We start from the raw sequence: 22,576 nt of genomic DNA on the forward strand, positions 1-22,576 counted from the left end.
AAAGCCAAAGATGAGGAAATTGAAGATTTTTACCAACTTCTGCAGTCTGAAATTGACCAAACATGTAATCAAGATGTGCTGATTATCACTGGTAATTGGAATGCAAAAGTTGGAAACAAAGAAGAATCACCGGTAGTTGGAAAATTTGGCCTTGGTAATAGAAATGATGCTGGAGATCACATGATAGAATTTTGCAAGATCAATGACTTATTCATTGCAAATATTTTTTTTCAACAACACAAATGGTGGCTTCACCAGAGGCCATATACAGGAATCAGATGGACTACATCTGTGGCAAGAGGCAATGGAAAAGGTCAATATCTTCAGCCAAAACAAGGCCAGGAGCTGATAGTGGGACAGACCATCAAATGATCATATGCAAGTTCAAGTTGAAGTTGAAGACAACTAAAACAAGTCCATGAGAACCAAAATATGACCTTGATTATATCTCTGTTGAATTTGGAGACTGTCTAAAGAATAGATTTGATGCAATTAACACCAATGACCAAAAACCAGAATTGTGGGATGACATCAAGAACACCATCCATGAAGAAAGCAAAAAGTCATTAAAAAGACAGGAAAGGAAGAAAAGACCAAAATGATGTCAGAAGAGACTCTGAAACTTGCCCTTGAACAGAGAGTAGCTAAAGCAAATGGAAGAAATGACAAGATAAAAGAGCTGAACAGAAGGTTTCAAAGAGCAGCTTGAGAAGACAAAGCCAATTCTTATAATGAAAGGTGCAAAGACCTGAAGTTAGAAAACCAAAACAGAAGAACACACTCAGCATTTTTCAAACTGAAAGAACTGAAGAGGAAATTTAAGCCATGAGTTGCAATATTGAAAGATTCTATGGGCAATATATTGAATGATGCAGGAAACATCAAAAGAAGATGGAATGAATACACAGAGTCACTGTACCAAAAAGAATTGATCGATGTTCATTCATTTCAGAAGATGGCATATGACAAGGTACTGAAGGAAGAAGTCAAAGCTGCACTGAAGGAACTGGTGAAAAACAAGCCTCCAGGAATTGACGGGATACCCATTGAGATGTTTCAACAAGTGGATGTAGCACTGGAGCATGCACTTGGCTATCCCAGGAGATTTGGAAGACAGCTGCCTGAACAACTGACTGGAAGACAGCCATATTTGAATGTATTCCAAAGAAAGGTGATCCCACAGAATGTGGAAATTATAGAACAATGTCATTAATATCACACACAAATAAAATCTTGCTGAAGATAATTCAAAAATGGTTGCAGCAGTATGCTGACAGAGAACTTCCAGAAATGAAAGCTGGATTCAGAAGAGGACATGAAACGAGGGATATCATTGCTGATGTCAGATGGATCCTGGCTCAAATCAAAGAATATCAGAAAGATGTTTACATGTGTTTTATTGACTATGCAAAAGCATTAGATTGTGTGGATCATAACAAATTGTGGATAACATTGAGAAGAATGGGAATTCCATAGCACTTAATTGTACTCATGAGGAACCTGTACACAGACCAGGTAGCTGTGGTTCAAACAGAGCAAGGTGATGCTGCATGGTTTAAAATCAAGAAGGGAGTGTGTCAGGGTTGTATCCTTTCACCATAATTATTCAATCTCTACACTGAGAAGATTATCTGAGAAGCTGGACTATATGAAGAAGAATGTGACATCAGGATTGGAGGAAGAATCATTAACAACTTGTGATACGCTGACGACACAACTTTGCTTGTTGAGAGTGAGGATGACTTGAAACAATTACTGATGAAGATTGAAGAATACAATCTGCAGTATGGATTACATCTTAATATAAAGAAAATAAAAGTCCTCACAACTGGACCAATAAGCAGCATCACGATAAATGGAGAAAAGATTGGGGTTGTCAAAGACTTTATATTACTAGGCTCTACAATCAACTCAATGGAAGCAGCAGTCAAGATATCTATCAGACGATGTGTAGCACAGGGAAGGTTGGCTGGAAAGGACCTCTTTTAGGTGCTGAAGAGCAAAGATGTCTCCTTGAGGACTAAGGTATGCCTGACACAAGCTGTGATATTTTCAATCACCTCATATACATGTGAGAGCTGGACAATGAATAAGGAAGACTGAAGAAGAGTTGATGCTTTTGTGTTGTGGTGCTGGTGAAGAGTGCTGAAAATACCATGGACTGCTAAAAGAACTAACAGATCTGTCCTGTAAGAAGTGCAGCCAGATTGCTCCTTGGAAACAAGAATGACCAGACTTGGCCTTACCTACTTAGGTCATGTTGTGAGAAGAGACCATTCCCTGGAGAAGGATATTGTGCTCGGTAAAGTGGAGGGTCAAGGAAAGAGGGGAAGGCCCTCAACAAGATGGATTGACACAGTGGCTACAATAATGGGGTCAGGTATAGCCGGGGTGGTAGAGCTGGCATGGAATTGGGCAGTGTTTTGTTCTGCTGTACATAGGGTCGCTATGAGTCAAAGATGACTCGATTGCACCTAACAACAACAACAACAACAAGACGCCATTCCAAAGGGACTAGATTGAGGACCCATTCTGTTCTGATAAAGGAGCTCTGGTGGTGCAGTGCCTAAGGCATTTGACTGTTAGCCAGAAGGTTGGTGGTTCAAACCCACCAGCCACTCTGTGGAAGGAAGACAAAGCAATCTACTTCCATATTTTACCACCTTGGAAACCCAATAGAGGTCACTATGAGTTGGAATTGACTTGGTGCCAGTGGGTTTGGTTCTGCTCTGATAAGTTCTCATTAACACAATAAAAGAAAAACCTATTTCCAAACAGGGTTACATTCAGGTGTTAGGACTTCAATGCAATTATTTTGGGGGATATAGTTCAACCCATAACAGACGGCCCCTGAAGTTGGCAAGAGGCAAAATGGTCTTCACTCCCTGTGCCTTACTCCTAACTTCACCTTTCAAGGCTTTCCAGGTATGGACTGTCATGCCAGAGTCTAAAGACACAAACTTTGTTCACTTACTCATTCATTCAACAATGATTTATAGAGGACAGACTTTGCACAAAGTCCTGTGCTAAATACTTTTGAGGATGCGAAATAAGTTAAGATGTGGTTTTAGTTCTTGAAGATCTCAGGTTCTCTTCATAGCTCATATTCACATCTTGTGTGTTTACTGGAAAAATGGTGCCTCACCCTTTGCTGGAATTCACTTGTTTCCTCCTTCTTGCAAAGAGGGATAATTTCTTTTTTTAAATTTTTTTTTTTATTGTGACTTGGGTGAAAGTATACAGAGCAAATTCATCTTCCATACAGCAATTCACATACACTTTGTCTCATGACATTGACTACAATTTCCCACAATGCAACAGCTCTCTTCTCACTCCCTCCCTATAGTTACCTCTTCCCTGTGTCCTTCCTTCCCTGTGTTCATGCCCCAGAGCTGTATCCCTGTGAGTACACAGCCTTCTATTCACCCATGGTTGATCTCTCCAAGGAGTGTATCTACTTAATGCAAACGTTCAACTCTTATGCCTGTCTTTTGTTTGGCTGGAAGCCACAGGCATGGGTTTTATTCCAGACCTGAAGGGCAGCCAGGGCCATAGTGTCAGTGGTTCCACCAGGCTCTATCTGACCAGCAAACCTGGTTCTTTTCTCTTTTTTTTTTTTTATGATTTTGAGTTTTGTTCTGCAGTGTTCTCCCACTCTATCCAGGATCTCCTACATAGATCCCCTTCCAAGTAGTTGACAGTGGTAGCTGGGCACCATCTAGTTCTTCTGGTCTCATAGTCATATAGGCTGAGGATTGCATGGTATACCAGTCACAGAGAGGGATAATTTCTCCCTGTCAAATTTTACAGTTGACTTCTGACATTCACTGAGATAAAGCAATTTTCCTTGTGGCCCTCATGGAAAAGTGATTTCATTGACAGTTCTATTAGGTTCCTGGAGCTGCTGTAACAAAGTAGCAAAAAGTGAATGGCTTAAAGTAACAGAAATTGATTGTCTCATAGTTCTGGAGGCTAGTAGCCCAAATTCAGGATGTCAGCAGGGTCATGTTCTCCCCCAAAGGCTCTAGGGAAGACACAGTCTTGTCTTTCCCAGTGTTTGGTCGTTCCAGGCTTTCCTTGGCTTACAGCTACATCATACTCCATCTCTGCCTCTGCCTTCATCTGGTCACCTTCCCTGTGTCTCTGTCTGTGTTCCTTCTCCTCTTTTAGAAGGACATCACTCATATTGGATTAGGGCCCATCCTACTCTGTATGACTTCATGTTAACCTAACTGATAACATCTTCAAAGACCCTATTTCCAAACAAAGTCATGTTCATAGGTACCAGGGTGTTTTGGTTACCTAGTGCTGCTCTGACAAGAATATACCACCAAAGAGATGGCTTGGACAAATAGGAATTTATTCTCTAACAGTTTGGAAGCTTTTAGTCCGAGTTCAAAGTGCCAGGCTCTAGGGGCTGGGTGAAAGCCCCTCAACTTTGAGCTTCAGCTTTGCCTCCTGCTCCCAGCCCACTGAAGCTAGAGGCTTTTCTTCACTCAGGCAGCTGCTGGCTTCTGAGACTGACAAGCCCAAGGTTGACAAGTAAAAAGGCACAGTCCCAGTGTTACCAAACCACATGTCAGGCCATTAATTCAAGTCCATTGAAAGTCTCAAGGTCGGCAGAGCATGGCAGGCTGCTGAACAACGACACGGTTGCATGCAGGGTTCAAGTGTGCCATAAGCTATAGACCATTCCCAAAGCTATTTCTTATACATGGGAAGCGGACCACATACCCAAAGCAGCTACTCTCCTGCTCCAATAGATTCCACCATGGAGTTAATTACCAGTCTCACCATGGGGAATAATAACTACATTCAGCTGCCCAGCGACTCAACCAAGCCCAGCCAAGTTGACACACAAACTTAACCACCACACAGGAGAAGGACTCCACACCTCTTTGGGGGACGTACCACAACAACACTGTGTGGTCATCATATGTGTGATGGTGGAAGGACATCACAGGGTGGAAGCCCATAGATCCGGTTTGCTCATCTTGTGTCATGTTCCCTGTAACCCAGGGCCACACACACCTACCCTTCCTCAGCCAGAGAACCAGGTAGGACCAAATATTGAGTGACTTTTGGTAGGCCACAACTGCATTTTTTCTAATTCTTTTAGTTTTTTGTTCCCATCATGCCAACCCTATTTTGTATTTCTTGAAGGGAAAAAATCCATTTTTTTTTTCTTCCAATAAACTTATTCATGCTCTTTGAACTTCAAGATAGAGAAAAATCAAAGTCAGAGTCAATAAGTCTCCCAGGAGCTCCTGACCTACTTTTGGGGCAACTAGTTCTTATTGGAAGTACAGACAAGGGCACCGTTTCCAAAGGTTTCATACAATGTGCTGTTAGAAGAGTTGTGGAATCTGGTACTCTACGGTCACCTTCTGAAAATCAGTGCATAGACGGTGAGGTCTAACCTACTCTGCTGAGTTTCACACTAGGAAGTGTCCAAACCAACACTGTGAGACCTGCCAGTGTGGCTTTCTGCCCAGCCTGCTCCCAGGCCTCTCCACTGGACCTGCACCTGCAGCTCGGCCTTGGGTTCTTCCCCACCTGAGTGGAGTCCACTTGAGGAGCTCCTGGTCTGGAGATGAGAATTCTGTCCCACTCATCTTGTTCTGCCCTTATAGCTCACTCAGCCCTAGGAGCTCTGGGGGTGTAGTGCCTAAGGCATTTGACTGCTAACCAGAAGGCTAGTGGTTCAAACCCACCAGCCGCTTCTAGAAGGAAGACTGGGCAATCTACTTCCATAGGGATACTGCCTCAGAAACCCAAGGAGGGGTCATTATGAGTCAGAATCAACTTGACGGCAGCAAGTTTGGATTTTTGGTTAGTGACTGGATTACTGACTTTCTCCTACCAACTCCCCACCTGGCTTCCAGGTGAGCAACTGGGTCCTGGTGCCCAAACCCCTACCTGGTTTTCTTGGCTTGGGATCCTGCTCTGCTCTTGGCCTGGGCCCCTGAACACAGGAGAACTGCTCCTGCTCCTACATTTGAGGCCTTGCCTATCACCCCAGTCACACATTGGAGCTCTGCTCGGGCATTTCTGTATTCTCAGGGCTCCTCTTACCTTCCAAAACCAGCACCCTGACTCCTCCCTCATGTTATACCATTAATCCACTTTCTAAATCCCCATGCCTCTCTCCTGGAGAGAAAAATTAATTTTCACATTTTGTAATTTCTTTTGATAAAATAGTGTCCATATCGTACACACTTGCAGGCATATGTGTATGCGTGCACACACACCATAATTGGAAATGGAAGAGCCAGGAAACAAACTGCCTAGAAAGGTTCATACTGACTCAGGGCTCACAATTGAAAAGGCCCCCTGCCACCTGCCTTGGTCTATCTGCCTATTGGTGAGAATTTGTCCCATTTCATGCTCAAAGGGGGTTAAATTGCTCCCTGGAACTGGAGCACATTCTGCCTTAAAGAAACTTCTGGGCTCGGGGTCAGTGGATGAGAATCATCTGGCCAGGATTATGAGTGGGGTCTCATATATATTTCCAGATAACACCTGCCACCTGGGGTTCTTGTGCAAAATAGCTCCAAAAAGACACCAAACTCAATAGTAGTGTCTAGTATTGCTATTGTCATTCACAAGGTAAGGTGCCCTGGTGGCACAATTGTTAAGCATGTGGCTGCTAACTGAAAAGTTGGTGATTTGAACCCAACCAGCAGCTCTGTGGGAGAAAGCCCTGGCGATCTGCTTCCATGAAGATATGTCTGAGTGAACCATATGGGGCAGTTCTGCTGTCACATAGGGTCGTAATGAGTCAGAATCTACTTGAGGGCACCAAACAACAACAGTAACATTCACAAAGTAGGCACCCACTGGCCCAACATGGTGGACAGGGCATGAGTAGGTGTGTGGGGGAGCTGGGCTGGTCTCAGATGGACACTGCTATAAAGCAGACATTCCCACAGGCTCTGTGTGTCCCTGTCTGTAGCTCCTCCTGCACTGTGAAGGCAAGGCTTCCCTCGGTGCAGCATTCTTGGTTTTTTCATACCTGGATCTCCAGTTTATTCTACTGGACTGTTGAGTAAAACTAAGGGGGTGACAGTGAGGGACACTTAATCACAGTTGTGGGCTACAGGAAGTCTTCTTGTTCTGACTTTGCTGTGGCACCTGTCTCCAAGCCCAAGAACTACCCTGAAGTCTGAGAAAGCCAGTTCAAATTCCAGCCACAGCCCTTTCAGTTTATCATTGAAATGACAATAACAGTGCCAATCTTACTGGTTTGCTGAGGTGAAGAAATGACCAATAACATGTGCAGCATTTAATTCCAGATTGGAAAGTGACATGTGTGGGTTTGGAGGTACTAAGTGGCTTTGCTCCACATATGCCTGTCAGCATTGTCACTGTGACATAACTATAAAACTCCTTGCTGAGGAAAACACAAAGGAAGCCTCTGAGAGAAACCAATATTGGGAAGAAAGTCATGGAATTGTCTTCAGGGGGTTTTCTATTAGCCAGGTCCCAGGCCTTGAATGAGTCTTTCTGCATTTGTATAGTCACTGAGGCTGCACACTGGCTCCTGAGACCCTTCCTCACTCCCATCACGGGAGCTCACTGCTCTGTTTTCCTCACATCTGCTCTTGGATGTCTTACTTATTCCCTACTGCCCTTATCTTGTTGGGATGTCTCATATCCCCAGTAGAATGGAAAATTCCTTGAGGACAGAGTCCCTTTTGAACAAAGCATCTCATAGTCTCCGTGTCATTGGGTCTGCTCTGTCTATGACCTGCATGAACTTTCCACTATGCACAGTGGAGCTGAATGATGCTGAGCTTGAAGATGCCTTGAACATTGGCTCAGCACTAAGGAGCTCCAGCTTGCACATGGGACCCCTCCATGCTTCTGACTTGCCTCCATCCCTGCAGTTCATCCAACCCTCTTAGTGGTCATCACCACCATCATCATCAACATCATCTCTTGATAGAATGACCACATCATTTGTCATTCAAACTGGGACACTTTTGAACATAAAAGCGGGTGCTAATAATAATTACTCCAGGACAACAGATGGAACAATTGGAACAGTCTCCCTTTTTATTGAACATATATTATGAGAATCCTTCAAGAATAGCATTTTACATACTTTATCTCTAATTCATCAAAAGTTTTCTTAAAAAAAAAAAAATGAAACTCACTGCCATTGAGTTGGATCTGACTGATAGTGACCCCTTCTTGGGTTTGTGAGGCGGTATCACTAAGGAAGTAGATTGCCTATCCTTCCTTCTGAGGAGTGGCTGGTGGGTTTGAACCATCAGTCTTCTGGTTAGCAGTCAAGTGCCTTAGGCACTAGGCTACCAGTGCTCCTTCGCCACAGATAGTTCATCTAAAAAATTCACTGCCATCAAGTCAATTTGATTCATAGCAACCCCTCCTTGGGTTTCCAAGGCAGTATCTCTGTGGAAGTAGATTGCCCAATCTTCCTTCTGAGGAGTGGCTGGTGTGTTTGAACATCCAGCCTTCTGGTTAGCAGTCAACTGACTTAGGCACTATGCCACCAGAACTCCTAAAAGTAAGTAAGTAGATAAATATATTTATCTCCATTGTGTAGATCAAAGAATTGAGGCTTGAGAGAAGAAAGAACCTAGACCAAGGTCTTATCACCCATAAGTCTGAGGTCAGGATGTCTGAGCCCCAAGCCTGAGCCCATGACCCCTCTGCTGACCTTCCTTCTGCTCATTTAGCCCTTCATTTAGGCAGTTACCAAATACCTGAGGAACATCTACACCAGGAAGTTGGCTAAGTACAGAAGCTACAAGAATAATTCAGAACTCCAGGATGCTTTTCCAGGCAATGTGGCAGACAGCTATCAGTGTCCTTTGTTTATCTGGCTGTACCTCAGCATCTGGAGCTAATTCACAGACATGGGTGTGAGATGAGGGACTCTCAGCCTGAGAACTGTCTGGCCCAGCTCCACAGCTGGGGAGTGGGAGGTGCATGTTAATATTCCTAGCCAGGAAAGTTGGAAATCATTCAGACATTTCTCATTCTCATCCAAAGCAGGAATCAAGGTGGTTGATCACAACGATTCTCTGTGGGTGCTGCATGTCCATTTGTGTTGACAGACAGCAGAGGCAACTATCTGGAGCTCTCTGTGCACTTATCCAGAGAAAAGGCTCCTGGCACCTGTATCATTCTGCAGTCCACCCGCTGTCCGTCCCAGTCAGCCTCCACCCAGCCCTCCTCTACACGCAGCTCTCCTCCACTACACCAGTAACCAGGCAACCAGAAGACCTGTGCAGCCCAGAGAAGCGGCCATAGGGGGTGTGCGCTTCAAAGTGGTCAGAAACCCCCTGGATTTTCTGGAAATGCAAGACTGTACTACAAAAACAGAAAAGATACAAAGGAATACTGCACTCAAACTTAGAAGAGGACTGATAGTCCCATTTTCTTTCCATTTACATTTCTAGGTAATAGCAAAGGCAACCAGCATGGTAATTATTTTCCTCTGCTCCATACTCCATTCCCATCATCTGGGCACAAGTTTCTAATCTCTGTTCTCTGGAGCTTTCTGAGTAGTGTTCACTATTTCAGTCATCATAAAGACCATTCATAAACAAAGATGTAATCCAAAATATCATGTGCTTTTATGTTTTGTACGGCCAGGCATTTCCAGATTACCTGGGCAATGGCACTGAGCTATGGGTTGGAAAATAAGAAATGCCACCTGATTTATACAAAGCCTTGAAATAGACCACATGATGTTTACACAAACTTTTCCTACCTAATTCCCATTGCCATTAAGGCCATTCCAACTTATAGCAACCCCCATTGGGTTTCTAAGGCTGTAAATCTTTACAGAAGTAGATTTCCTCATCTTCCTGCAGTAGAGCATCAGGTGGGTTTGGACCAGTGACCTTCTGGTTAGCAGCCAAATGCTTTACCCACTATGCCACCAGAGCTCTTTTTCCTTACTCATGACATGATTTTTTTTTTCTTTTTTCTTATTTCAGTCATCATCTGTATTAGCTAATGCATATACAGCACTGGCACTGAGGAGGCACCGTCCTAATGGCTTTGTATTTATTAACTCATTCAGTGTTCTCCACACTGTGAGGTAGGGGTCTTGTGAGGATAGCAATAGCTGCTTTAAGAAAGAGAATCAAAACTACAAAAACTCCAACCAGGTTAGAGATTATTTTTCTCTCATGTGACAACCTGAGTTCCACATTGGAAAGCAGCATGATTATGCTAACAGCTACTCTGCCATTATCTACATGTGACTTCCAAGATCATTCTGGTCACTGCTTCTTGAGGCAACCAGAGGCAGAGAACCACAGTGTGCAGGTGGCAGGCCTGCTGTTTTGAGGCCCAGCCTGGATAGCACTGTTACATCCACTCACATTCCAGTGGAGGGGACTCAGTCACATGGCCACACTGAAAGGTAAGCTGGGAAATGTGACGTAGCTGGACAGCCAGGCCACAAGTCTGCTGTTATAGTGAAAGGAGAACAGAGTTTGCTAGACAGCTAGCAACCTCTACTACAGAGAGTATGATGGTTAATGTTATGTGTCAGCTTGGCTAGCCTGTGATTCTCAGTGCTTTGGCAGACACTGTGTAGTCATCTACCGTTTTATGATCTGATGTGAGCAACCAATCAGTTGAAAGGAGAGTTTTCTTGGGGGTGTGGCCTGCTGCCAGTATATAAATTGATATTCTGGCACAGCTGGCTCTCTCTTGGGCCTGCACTCTTCTCATCCTCATTGTATAGATCAAAGAACTGAGGCTTGAGAGAAGAAAGGACCTAGACCAAGGTCTTATCACCCATAAGTCTGGGGTCAGGATGTCTGAGCCCCAAGCCTAAGCCCATGACCTCTCAGCTGACCTTCCTTCTGCTCATTTAGCCCTTCATTTAGGCAGTTACCAAATGCCTGAGGAACATCTACACCAGGCAGTTGGCTAAGTACAGCAGCTACAAGAATAATTCAGAACTCCAGGATGCTTTTCCAGATGGAGTGGCAGACAGCCATCAGTGTCCTTTGTTTATCTGGCTACACCTCAGCCTCTGGAGCTAATTCACAGACACGGGTGTGAAATGAGGAACACTCAGCCTGGGGACTGTCTGGCCCAGCTCCACGGCTCTGGTTCTTGGCATGCAAGAAGACTTCACCTATTGCTTGATCTTCAGATTTTGGATTCGCCAAACCATGCAACCACAGGAACCAGCAGAAGGCTTCACCCTGCTGCCTGACCCTACCAGCCCCCACAATTGCATGGGGCATTTCTTCACAATTGTGTGAGCTATTTCCTTGAAGTAAAATTTCTCTCTATGTATATCTATTAGGAGTTTTGGTGGTACAGTAGTTAAAGCATTTGACTGCTAACCAAAAGGTCAGTGGTTTGAACCCACCAGCTGCTCTGCAGGAGAAAGATGAGGCAGTCCATTTCTGGAAAGATTTACAGCCTTGGAAACCAACCCTATGGGGCAGTTCTACTCTGTCCTTAGGGTCACTATGAGTCAGAATCAACCCGATGGCAGTGGGGTTATATATATCTATATATGCTTTACTAGTTTTGCTTGTCTAGAGAACTCAGACTAAGAGGTTATTGCCATTTTACAAATGATGAAACTGAGGCACAGAGAGGTTAAGAAATTTTCCTAAGAACTTAGATAATAAGAGTGGAATACAGGTTGTCTGGATTCAAGTTCATGGTTTCCATTATCATCATTATTACATATATCATACACATAAATGTTGTTGTTGTTGTTATTAGGTGCCCTCGAGTAATCTCCAATTCATAGTGACTCCATGCAAAGCAGAATGAAACACTGCCCAGTCCTGTGCCATCCTCACAATCCTTGCTATACCTGAGTCCATTGTTGCAGCCACTGTGTCTATCCATTTTGTTGAGGGTCTTCCCCTTCTTTGTTGACCCTCAGATATACCAATCATGATATCTTTCTTCAGAGAATGGTTCCTTCTGACAACATGACCAAAGTAGGTGAGATGAAGTCTGGCCATTCTTGCTTCCAAAGAACATTCTGGCTGCACTTCCTCAGGACAGATTTGTTAGTCCTTTTAGCAGACCATGGTACTCTTAGCATTCTTCTCCAACACCACAAATCAAAACATCAGCTCTTCTTCAGTCTTCCTTATTCATTGTCCAGCTCTCATATGTATAAGAGGTGATTGAAAATACCATGGGTTGGGTTAGGCACACCTTAGTCTTCAAGGAGACATCTTTGCTCTTCAGCACTTGAAAGAGGTCCTTTGCAGCAGACTTGCCCAATGCAATACATTGTCTGATGTCTTGACTGCTGCTTCCATTGGTGTTGATTGTAGAGCCAAGTAATATGAAATCCTTGACAACTTCAATCTTTTCTCTATCCACCATGAAGCTGTTTACTGGACCAGTTGTGAAGATTTTTGTTTTCTCTATATTGAGGTGTAATCCATACTACAGACTGTAGTCTTTAATATCCATCAGTAAGTGCTTCAAATCATCCTCACTTTCAGCAAGCAAAGTTGTGTCATCTACATATTGCAGGTTGTTAATGAGTCTTCTTTCAATCCTGATGCCATGTTCTTCATATAATCCAGCTTCTTGGATTATTTGCTCAGCATTCAAGTTGAGTAAGTATGGTGAAAAGATACAACCTTGATGGACTCCCTTCTTGATTTTGAACCAGGAAGTATCCCCTTGTTCTGTTCAAACAACAGCCTCCTCGTGAGTACAATCAAGTGTTCTGGAATTCCCATTCTTCTCAATGTTATCCAAAATTTGCTATGAGCCACACAATTGAATGTTTTTGCATGGTCAATAAAACATAAGTAAACATCTGTCTGGTATTCTTTGTTTTCAGCTAAGATCCATCTGACATCAGCAATGAGATCCTTTTTTTCACTTCCTCTTCTGAATCCAGCTTGCATTTCTGGAAACTCAATATACTGTTGCAACTGTCTTTGAATTATCTTCAGTAAGATTTTACTTGCATGTGATATCAATGATATTGTTCGATAATTTTCACATTCTGTGGGATCACCTTTCTTTGGAATGGGTACACATATGGATCTCTTACAGTCAGTTGGCCAGGTAGCTGTCTTCTAAATCTCTTAGCATAACCAAGTGAATGCCTCCAGTGGGGTATCCATTTGTTGAAACATCTCAATGGGTATTCCATCAATTCCTGGAACCTTGTTCTTCGCCACTTCTTCAGTGCATCTTCGACTTCTTCCTTCAATACCATTGGTTTTTGAACGTATGCCACCTCCTGAAAAGATGAACATCGATCAATTCTTTTTGGTACAGTAAATCTGTGTATTCCTGCCATCTTTTGATGCTTCCTATATCATTCAATATTTTGCCCATAAAATCTTTCAATATTGCAACTCAAGGCTTAAATTTTTTCCTCAGTTCTTTCAGCTTGAGAAATGCTGAGCATGTTCTTCCCTTTTGGTTTTCTAACTCCAGGTCTTTGCACCTTTCATTATAGTAATTGGCTCTGTCTGCTCAGGTTGCTCTTTGAAATCTTCTGTTCAGCTCTTTTATCTTGTCATTTCTTCCATTTGCTTTAGCCACTCTTTGTTCAAGGGCAAGTTTCAGAGTCTCTTCTGACATCCATTTTTGTCTTTTCTTCCTCTCTTGTCTTTTCAATGACATCTTGCTTTCTTCATGATGATGTTCTTGATGTCATCCCACAATTCCTCTGGTTTTCAGTCACTGGTGTTCAATGCATCAAATCTGTTCTTAGAATGGTCTCTAAATTCAGGAGGGATATAATCAAGGTCATATTTTGGCTCTCATGGACTTGTTCTAATTGTCTTCAACTTCAAGTTGAACTTGCATATGAGCAGTTGATGGTCTGTTCCACAATCATCTCCTGGCCTTGTTTTGGGCAAAGATATTGAACTTCTCCATTGCCTCTTGCCACAGATGTAGTCCATCTGATTCCTGTGTATTCCATCTGGTGAAGTCTATGTGTATAGTTGTTGCTTATGTTGTTGCAAAAAGATATTTGCAATGAATAAGTTGTTAGTCTTGCAAAATTCTATCATGTGATCTCCAGTGATATTTCTGTCACCAAGGCCATATTGTCCAATTACCAGTAACTCTTCTTTGTTTCCAACTTTTGCATTTCAGTCACCAGTGATAATCAACACATCTTGATTATATGTTCAATCAATTTCAGACTGCAGAAGTTGGTAGAAATCTTCAATATCCTCATTTTTGGCTTTGGTGGTTGGTGCATAAATTTGGATAATAGTAGTATTAACTTGTCTTCCTTGTGGGTGTATGGATATTATCCTATCATTGACAGCATTGTACTTTAAGACAGATCTTGACACAGTCTTTCATTTTGTTGTTGTTAGTTAATAACTCTATTATTAAGTTGACTTGTCTTATGGTAAACTTAGAACAGAACAAAACATTGTCTAGTCCTGTGCCATCTTTACAATTGTTGATATGCTTGCATCTTCCAGCACTACATAGGACAATGTTCTTTTGTGATCCATAAGATTTTCACTGGCCAATTTTCAGAAATGAATCACCACAAGATGGGTAGACAGGTTGAATGATCAGGATGTCTAGGCAAAACGGAATATACCCATGACCATATATAAGGTTGCCAGATGATATTTCTATGTATGTATTTATATGTGCTGTAAGAATGTCCAAATATATAATAGAACCAACAAGGGACAAAGTTATAACTTCTTGACCACAGCCAACCACCCTGAGGGAGTGAGTAGTTGGACCTATGGGCTCAGGACCATGGTTGCAGGGGACATCAAGCTCAATTGGCCTAACACACTACACAAAAACATTGTTCTACATTCTACTTTGGTGAGTAGGTCTTAAAGGCTTGCAAGAGACCATCTAGATGTAACAATGGGTCTCTCCTCAACCAGAGCAAAGAAGAATGAAGAAAACCAAAGACATATGGAAACAATTAGTCCAATGACTAGTAGACCATGTGATCTTCAGCCTATCTGACCATGAGACCAGAAGACCTAGATGGTGCCTGGCTACCACTGTCAACCACTTGGAAAGGGATCAGTGCAAGAGATCATGGATAAACTGGAGAACGATTCCCTGGGATCCCAAGGACTACAGAACCCACTGGAATGAAATTTATGGAATCAATTTGAGTGCCTTAGCTATGTTTTGGTGTGCTGTATCTTCAGAACACTGAAGGCCCAGACATGGCCAGATACTACATGGAGAGGATGGCAGCACAGCCTAGCTGGTTAGTAAAAGATACTCCTTGGGATGAAGTCTTGCTTCCTCACTCCCTGGTTGGTTTGTCACTGCCTTTCACTTCTTATACAACTACCTGGGCAAGATGTAACAGGATAAGTTTCTTGAAGTGATTGCCAATGCCTTGGGCTACATGCATGAAACCTCATACATGAGAGGATGGGGATTTTACTACCTGCACAATCATCAGCCCACCAACTGTATGGCTTTTCTCACAGGATGCCTTTACCTGATGAACCAAGAAGGGTATTTTTAAGAAGCCTACTTATGGACCAAACAAGCTCTGATCATCATGGAAAACTCTCTGGTCTTGCTCTGAGAAGTGATGGAGGACTCCTTCTATGAAGGAATTGCCTATGGCAGCTACATCACCAGATCACTTTTCCAGTATATGTTTCTTGTTCAATGGCACTATGATAGGCTTAGTTCTCTAGAGAAGCAAAACCAGTAAAGCTTATATATAGAGAGAGAAATTTATCTTAGAACAATAATAGTAACAGTAACAGAGGCTGGCAAGTCCCAAGTTCTTGGATCAAACATCAAGCTGGAGGCTTTTCCCAACTCATGCAGCTGCAGGGGCTGATGAGTTGGCAGGCAGTATACCAGCTGTTGACTTTAGTGGATGATGAATCCAAGATCACCAGGCAGAATGGTGGATTGTTTGCTCACAGACAATTGTAGGCAGCACAACAGAATCCAGATCCACAGAAAGTTCTCTAATTTTCCCAGGGTGTCCATATATATATTGGAAGCAGGGCACATCCCTAGGGAAACTCCATGTCAATGGAATGGCTGCTCAAAGCGTATACATCAGATCTCATCTTGGGAATAACCACATCACAACTGCTTAAGCCACTCAGAATCATGGTCCAGCCAAATTGACACACAGCCCCAACTATCATAGGGCCATTCATGGATTAAACAACACTTTGTATTTATATATAGAACCATCTTGCTAGGTACAGTGAAAAGTCAGAAATAGGAAAGCATGATAACTATTGTAATTTTTTTCTGATTGTGAGAAGGAGAAATACTGGAAAAAGAAATGGGGTCTGTGAGTTTTAAATCATATTGAGATTAAAGGTGTTAAAAAATGAAAACAATCATAACAAATAAACCACCACTTGTCAAGTAAGCCCTTAAGATACCCAACACTAGTTTTAAGAACTGATTGTCCCCCCATACTCAGTGTGAGAGCCAAGCCTCAGCTACGGTTCTAGCCACCAGAGCCCTGAGGGAGTGAGTGGATGGGATCCTCTCACTAGACTGGCTGATGGTGAAGCCATGGCCATCACCTGTTCATCCTAGGCCTGGAGGAACACCTGCTGGGTAAGGCTTTGTATGGAACTCTCAGCTCTGCACAGTGGTACTCCTTCTAGGTGCTTTAACAAACCCAATTGTTGAGCAAGGACTGCTGAGGGGTACAGAAGAACTAGCAGCAACCCAAAGCCACACAGTTAATATTCCTTTGAGCAGTGGAAGGGCCTAGGAAGCATCTGTTCTTCTTGGCAGAATTTTCTGACTTTTTGCATCTTAAATTGTTTATTGCTACTCTTATCAACTTCAGCTCATTGTGGTCCTGTTTTATTTTTCTCTTTGTTCCTTGGTATACAATTGTGTATATGAGATTATGAGATGGTGAAATTGTGAAGTCAGTAAAATAAAACAGCATGTGTCGTCTTATGGTAACTAATAGTTACAAAGGCATTTTCCATATGCTACTTAGGTTGTTGTTAGTTGCCAGTGAATTGATTCGAATTTTTGGTGACCCCATGTGTGTAGAGTAGAACTACTCCATAGGGTTTTCTAGGCTGTCACATGTTGGAAGCAGATCTCCAGGCCTGTCTTCCAAGGTATCTCTGTGGGTGTGAACTGCCAACTTTTCAGTCCAGCACTTAACCATTTGTGCCACCAAAGGACTTCCAGAAGTCATTAGGCCCATGCACAGAAGGGAGCACACAGGCCTGTAAGGTTTAGAGGCTGCCATAGATCACCGAGGAGATCTACTCATCCCAGCAGTGGTGCCTTGTTCCCAACACATATTCCTCAGAGCCTCTGTAGTGACAACTGTATTCTCCTAAATTAGTTGAGTTTTTTCTGGTAGTGGTTGGCAGTACCAGCACAGTGGGTAGACTGAGCTAGTTTAAGCAAACATCCTGATCACATGATGTATAACTTTTACGAAATTAAGAAATCATCATTTCCCAGAATCAATCAATTACATCCTCACACACATAGGCAATCTCACATATGCAGTTGAGGTTCAGAGATACTTTGAAATCCATCCCTGGGCTCCCTATGTGATGATAAGAACTGCTTGCCTAAAGTTCTCTATTTAATTTACTTGTTAGTCACACCTATGAAAATGGATCAACTATTTTTTATCAATAAGGTAGTGATGACAGATTCATGCAATGGAATGCTACAGGCGAGTTTCAAAGAAAGAGATAGATATTAGATCTATTATATACTAAAATGGGAAAATTCCCAAGAGAGTTGGAGATTTTTCAAACACAGTTATGTAAACAAACACAGTTAAGTAAAATAACTCTATTTAATTAACAAATATGTATGTCTGTATATACACACATAAATAATATATATAAAACAGAGAATGTGAATTTACTATGCGCTGGGATACAAAAATGAAAAAAAAACAGAAAACTACTCTCCTCAGAATATGGTAGGAAATAGAATCAAAAGATGGTGTGATAGTTAAATTTGTATGTCAACTTGGCTGGGCCTGGTTGAGTGGCTGGGCAGCTGGTGGTAGTTATTCCCCATGATGAGACTGGCAATCAACTCCATGGTGGCATCTACCACAAGCAGCTGAGTAGTGCCTTTGGGTATATGGTCTGCTTCCTGTATTTAAGGAGATGGCTTGGGAATGGTCTCTAGCTTATGGCACGCTTGGACCCTGCATATAGCTGTGTCGTCATTTAGCAGCCTGCCATGCTCTGCAGACCCTGGGACTTTCAATGGACTTAAATTAATGGCTTGCCATGTGGTTTGGTAACATTGGGACTGTGCCTTTTCACTTGTTGACCTTGGGTTTGTCAGCCTCAGCAGCCAGTAGCTGCTTGAGTGAAGAGATGCCTCTAGCTTCAGTGGGCCAGGAGCAAGAGGCAGAACTGAAGCCCAAGCCCCTAGAGCCTGGCACTTTGAACTTAGAATTAAAGCCTCCAAACTGTAAGAGAATAAACTCCTGTTTGTTAAGGTCATCCCATTTGTGGTATATTCTTGTCAGAGTGGCACTAAGTAACCAGAACAGAATATGGTACTGAGAGAGTGGGGGTGCTGCTCTGACAGATACCTAAAACGGAAAAGACCAACATCATTAGCCATCAGAGAGATGCGAACCAAAATCACAAAGAGATACCATTTCACTCTTACTGGGATGTCTGAAATAAAAAAAAAATAAATAAATAAATAACAAATGTTGGCAAGGATGCAGGGGAATTGAAACCCTATCCATTGCCGGTGGGAATAAAAAATGATATAGCCATTGTGGAAAAAAGTGTAATGACTCCTCAAAAAACTAAAAGTTGATCTAATATGATTGACTAAAATATGATCCAATAATTCTACTCTTAGATATATACCCCAAAGATTTGAAAGCATAGACTCAAACATATTTACACACCAATGTTCATTGCAGCATTATTCATATTAACCAAAATGTGGAAACAACCTAAATGTTCGTGCACAGATAAATGAATAAATAAAATGTGGTGCATATATACACTGGAACACTACTCAGTAAGAGAAATGAAATCTTGATACATGCTACAATATGGATGGATCTTAAAGACATTGTGCTGAGTGAAATAAGTCAATCAAAAAAGGACAAATATATAACCTCACTTATATGAAAAAACAAACAAGACCAGGTAAATGTATAGAGGCCAAAGTTTGCTAGTGATTACCAAGGGCAGGAGGGAGGGAGAAAAGAGGGTTATTACTTATGGAGTACTGAGTTTTGGTTTACGGTGATGTAAAAATCACATTGATTAAGCGTAGTATTGCACAGCTGATGAATCTAATTGCTGTCGTAAGTTGCACACCTATGAAGAGTTGATTGGCAAAAGTTGTCAACAATGACCCTCCCCCCACCAAAAAAAAAAAAAAAAAGAGTAGCTATTGATGCTTCTTATGTGCGATCAAACACCTCATGGGATTGGTTCCTTGATTTGGAAGTTTAGGGTCATGGTTTCATGGGACATTCCAATTAATTGGTTTAATAACGTATTTGGTGCTTCTGTTGTACCTCCTCCTTTATTGAATAGTGCCTGTGGACATACAAGCTTGCAAGCAGACATCTGAGGCACAGTAATTGTTCTCCATTTTCCCGGAGTAACATAGGAAGAAGGAAAGTCAGGAATAGGAGGAAGAAGTGGAATGTGCAGTTAATTGCCTCCATGAACAACTGCCTCTTTTGCCAATAGACCAGAACTGGATAGGGCCTGGCTACCATTACTGAACATTTTATTCAAAGATTCCATTGAAAAATCCTGATCAAAAGAGGGGAAATACAGAATAGAATTTCAAATTCTCATGGAATCTACATTTTATGGAAAGATGGAGGCTGGATGAACCCCTGAAACTATTGCCCTGAGATAATCTTTAAATCTTAAACCAAAATACCCCCTGAAGTCTTCTAAAAATTAAATGACAGTTTAGCTTAACTAATAAAGAATATTTGTCTTTAGTACTGTGCTCTTTTAAGTTCTATGTAGGATCAAACTGACAATAGCAACTCCAAAGATTAGATAGGAGCCTTACAGGACAGTGAGTTTATGTTAATGAGGGTAGAACAACTCACAAAAGGAGGGTGAGAATGTTGTAGTCACAAAGAATATAATCAATGTCACTGAATTCTACATGTGGAAACTATTGAATCAGTGTATGTTCTGCTGTGTATTTTCTCAATAACAACAACAACAATGAAAAAAATTAAGTAATAATAATAATAATAAAGCTGGGATGGGTTGGACCATGCAGAGCTGTTGGTTTTCATTCTAAGCATGATGGGAGGGTTTTGAGCAAGGTATGACATGATCAATTTACTCTTTAAAAGCTTACTGTTTTAATTTCCTTGTACTGCTGTAACAGAAATATCAAAAGTAGGTGGCTTTAAAGAACAGAAATTTATTTTCTCACTGATACGAGAAGTCTAAATTCAGGATGTGGATTTGGGGAGGGGAATATCCTTCTTTGGCAATTTCAGCTTCTACTAGCCAGCAATCCTTGGAGTTCCTAGGTTTGTAGACTCATCTGTGTCTGTTGAAGGTAGGACCCTCAGGATTTGTTGATATTTTTGATAGTAGAAATGAGAGAGAAGTTGCTATAGATTGAATTGTGTCCCCCAAACTATATGTTGTAATTTTTAACCCTTATCTATACCTGTGGTTATAATCCCATTTGGCAACGGGCTTTCTTTGTTAGGCTGAGAGGCCATATCAGTATAGGGTGTGTTTTAAGCCAATCACTATTGAGATATAAAAAGAGCCGATTAGGCAATAGAGAAGCAAGCAGAGGTGGGGGAAGATAGATGCTTTGCTACGTGGAGATTACCAAGGAGCCAAGGGACAGATGCTGAAAAGAGACAAGGACCTTCTCCCAGAGCTGACAGAGAGAGAAAGACTTCCTCTAGAGCCGGAGCCCAGAATTCACACATCTAATCTCCTCACTGTGGGAAAATAAATTTCTGTTTGTTAAAGCCACTCACTTGTGGTATTTCTGTTATAGCAGCATTAGATAACTACTACAGGAGTCAAGGAGGATTACAAGTGGTTAGCCATCAAATGGTGGTGCAGTTACTGAGGTGGAAAGACAGGGAGAGAAGCAGGTTTGGTAGAGACAACATCAAGAGTTCTGTTTTCTATCAGTTTGCATGGTTTATTAAAGGCTCAGGCTGAGATGTCAAGTAGACAGCTGGTCCAACTTCAGGCTGAAGGCATATGTTTAAAAGTTGTCATGTTCTAATCATTATTTAAAGTAGTAGAGCTGGATGAAACCAACGAGGGAAAAGAAGTGACCCAGAAAGAGTCTGGTACCCTCCCTCATTTTGAGATTACTCACACGAGGAGGATTCAGAACAGCAGATGGAAAAGGCAGGAGAACTTTCGGTGAGGTATGGGATCCCAAGACAGTAGAGCCCTAGAAAGTGATTCAAGAGAGAGGGAATAATCACCCCTGACAAATGCTGCAGACACCATGTAAAATGTCTGTCTATCCATCTCTTATATATATCATATGTATATGACATATATGATCTATGTCAACTCAATATTAGACATATAAATGCATGAAGAGTACTGGAAGAATGCACACTGAAGGGTTAGAAGTGGTTGGTTCGTCTAGGCAGCAATTGGGATTGGAGAATGAAAGTAAAGGAAAATTCCTCTTCATACTCCTGTATCTGGTCTCTGTGTGTTATTTGTGTAATTAAAAAATTAAGAATGATAAACTAAAAAGGTAGGACAATAGACAATTAAGAAAGGTGCTTGTGAACACCTCCAGTGAAGGGAGTCTTTGGGTGGGACAAATGGTTAACACACGTGGCTGCTCACCAAGAGCTTGGAGGCTTGAGTCCATGTAGAGGTTCCTCAGGAGAAAGGCCGGGTGATCTATTTCTAAAAAATCAGTCACTGAAAACCCTACAGAGCACAGTTCTACTCTGTCCTGTAGCCACTAAGGTGCCCCAGACCTAGTTTCTTCTTTCACCACAGGAAGTGCTTTCCCTATAGCAGGCATCCTCCTCTTTCTTGGGGCTGATTTGTGATCCAGTTCTTTTTATTATTATTATTGTTGTGATTTGGGTGAAGATTTAGAGAGTAAATTCACTTTCCATAAAGCAGTTCACATATACTTTGTCTCATGTCATTGACCACAGTTTACCACAATGCAACAGCTCCCCTCCCACTTCCTCCCCATAGTTACCCCTTCCCAGTGTCCAACCCTCAATACACTCCTGCCCCCTGAGCTGTCTCCCTGTGCATAAGCAGCCCTTCTTTCTCCCATGATTGTTCTCTCCAAGGCCTATATCTACTCGAGGTAAATGTTCAACTCATATGCCTGTATTTTGTTTGGCTGGAAACAACAGGTGTTGGTTCAGTTCCAGACCTGAAGGGCAGCTAGGGGCCATAGTCAGTGGTTCCACCAGGCTCTATTGGACCAGCAAACCTGGTCCCCAGCTTTTGTTTTTTTTTCCTCCAAATGATTTTGAGTTTTATTCCACATTGTTCTCCCTCTCTATCAAGGATATCCTACATAGATCTTCCAAGTGGATGACAGTGGTAGCCGGGTACCATCTAATTCTTCTGGTCTCATAGTTGTATAGGCTGCAGATCGG

At 42.1% G+C, this 22,576-nt stretch overlaps 1 pseudogene; it reads left to right on the forward strand.

The window, feature by feature from the left end:
- LOC122152087 overlaps positions 1-16,237 on the forward strand; it is a 26,763-nt pseudogene extending 10,526 nt beyond the window's left edge.
- Positions 16,238-22,576: the final 6,339 nt, after the last annotated feature.

Source organism: Orycteropus afer, unplaced genomic scaffold (genome assembly GCF_000298275.1).
Source record: "Orycteropus afer afer isolate SDZICR_OR568_19922 unplaced genomic scaffold, OryAfe1.0 scaffold00017, whole genome shotgun sequence".
In the NCBI taxonomy this organism is placed as follows: Eukaryota; Metazoa; Chordata; class Mammalia; order Tubulidentata; family Orycteropodidae; genus Orycteropus; species Orycteropus afer.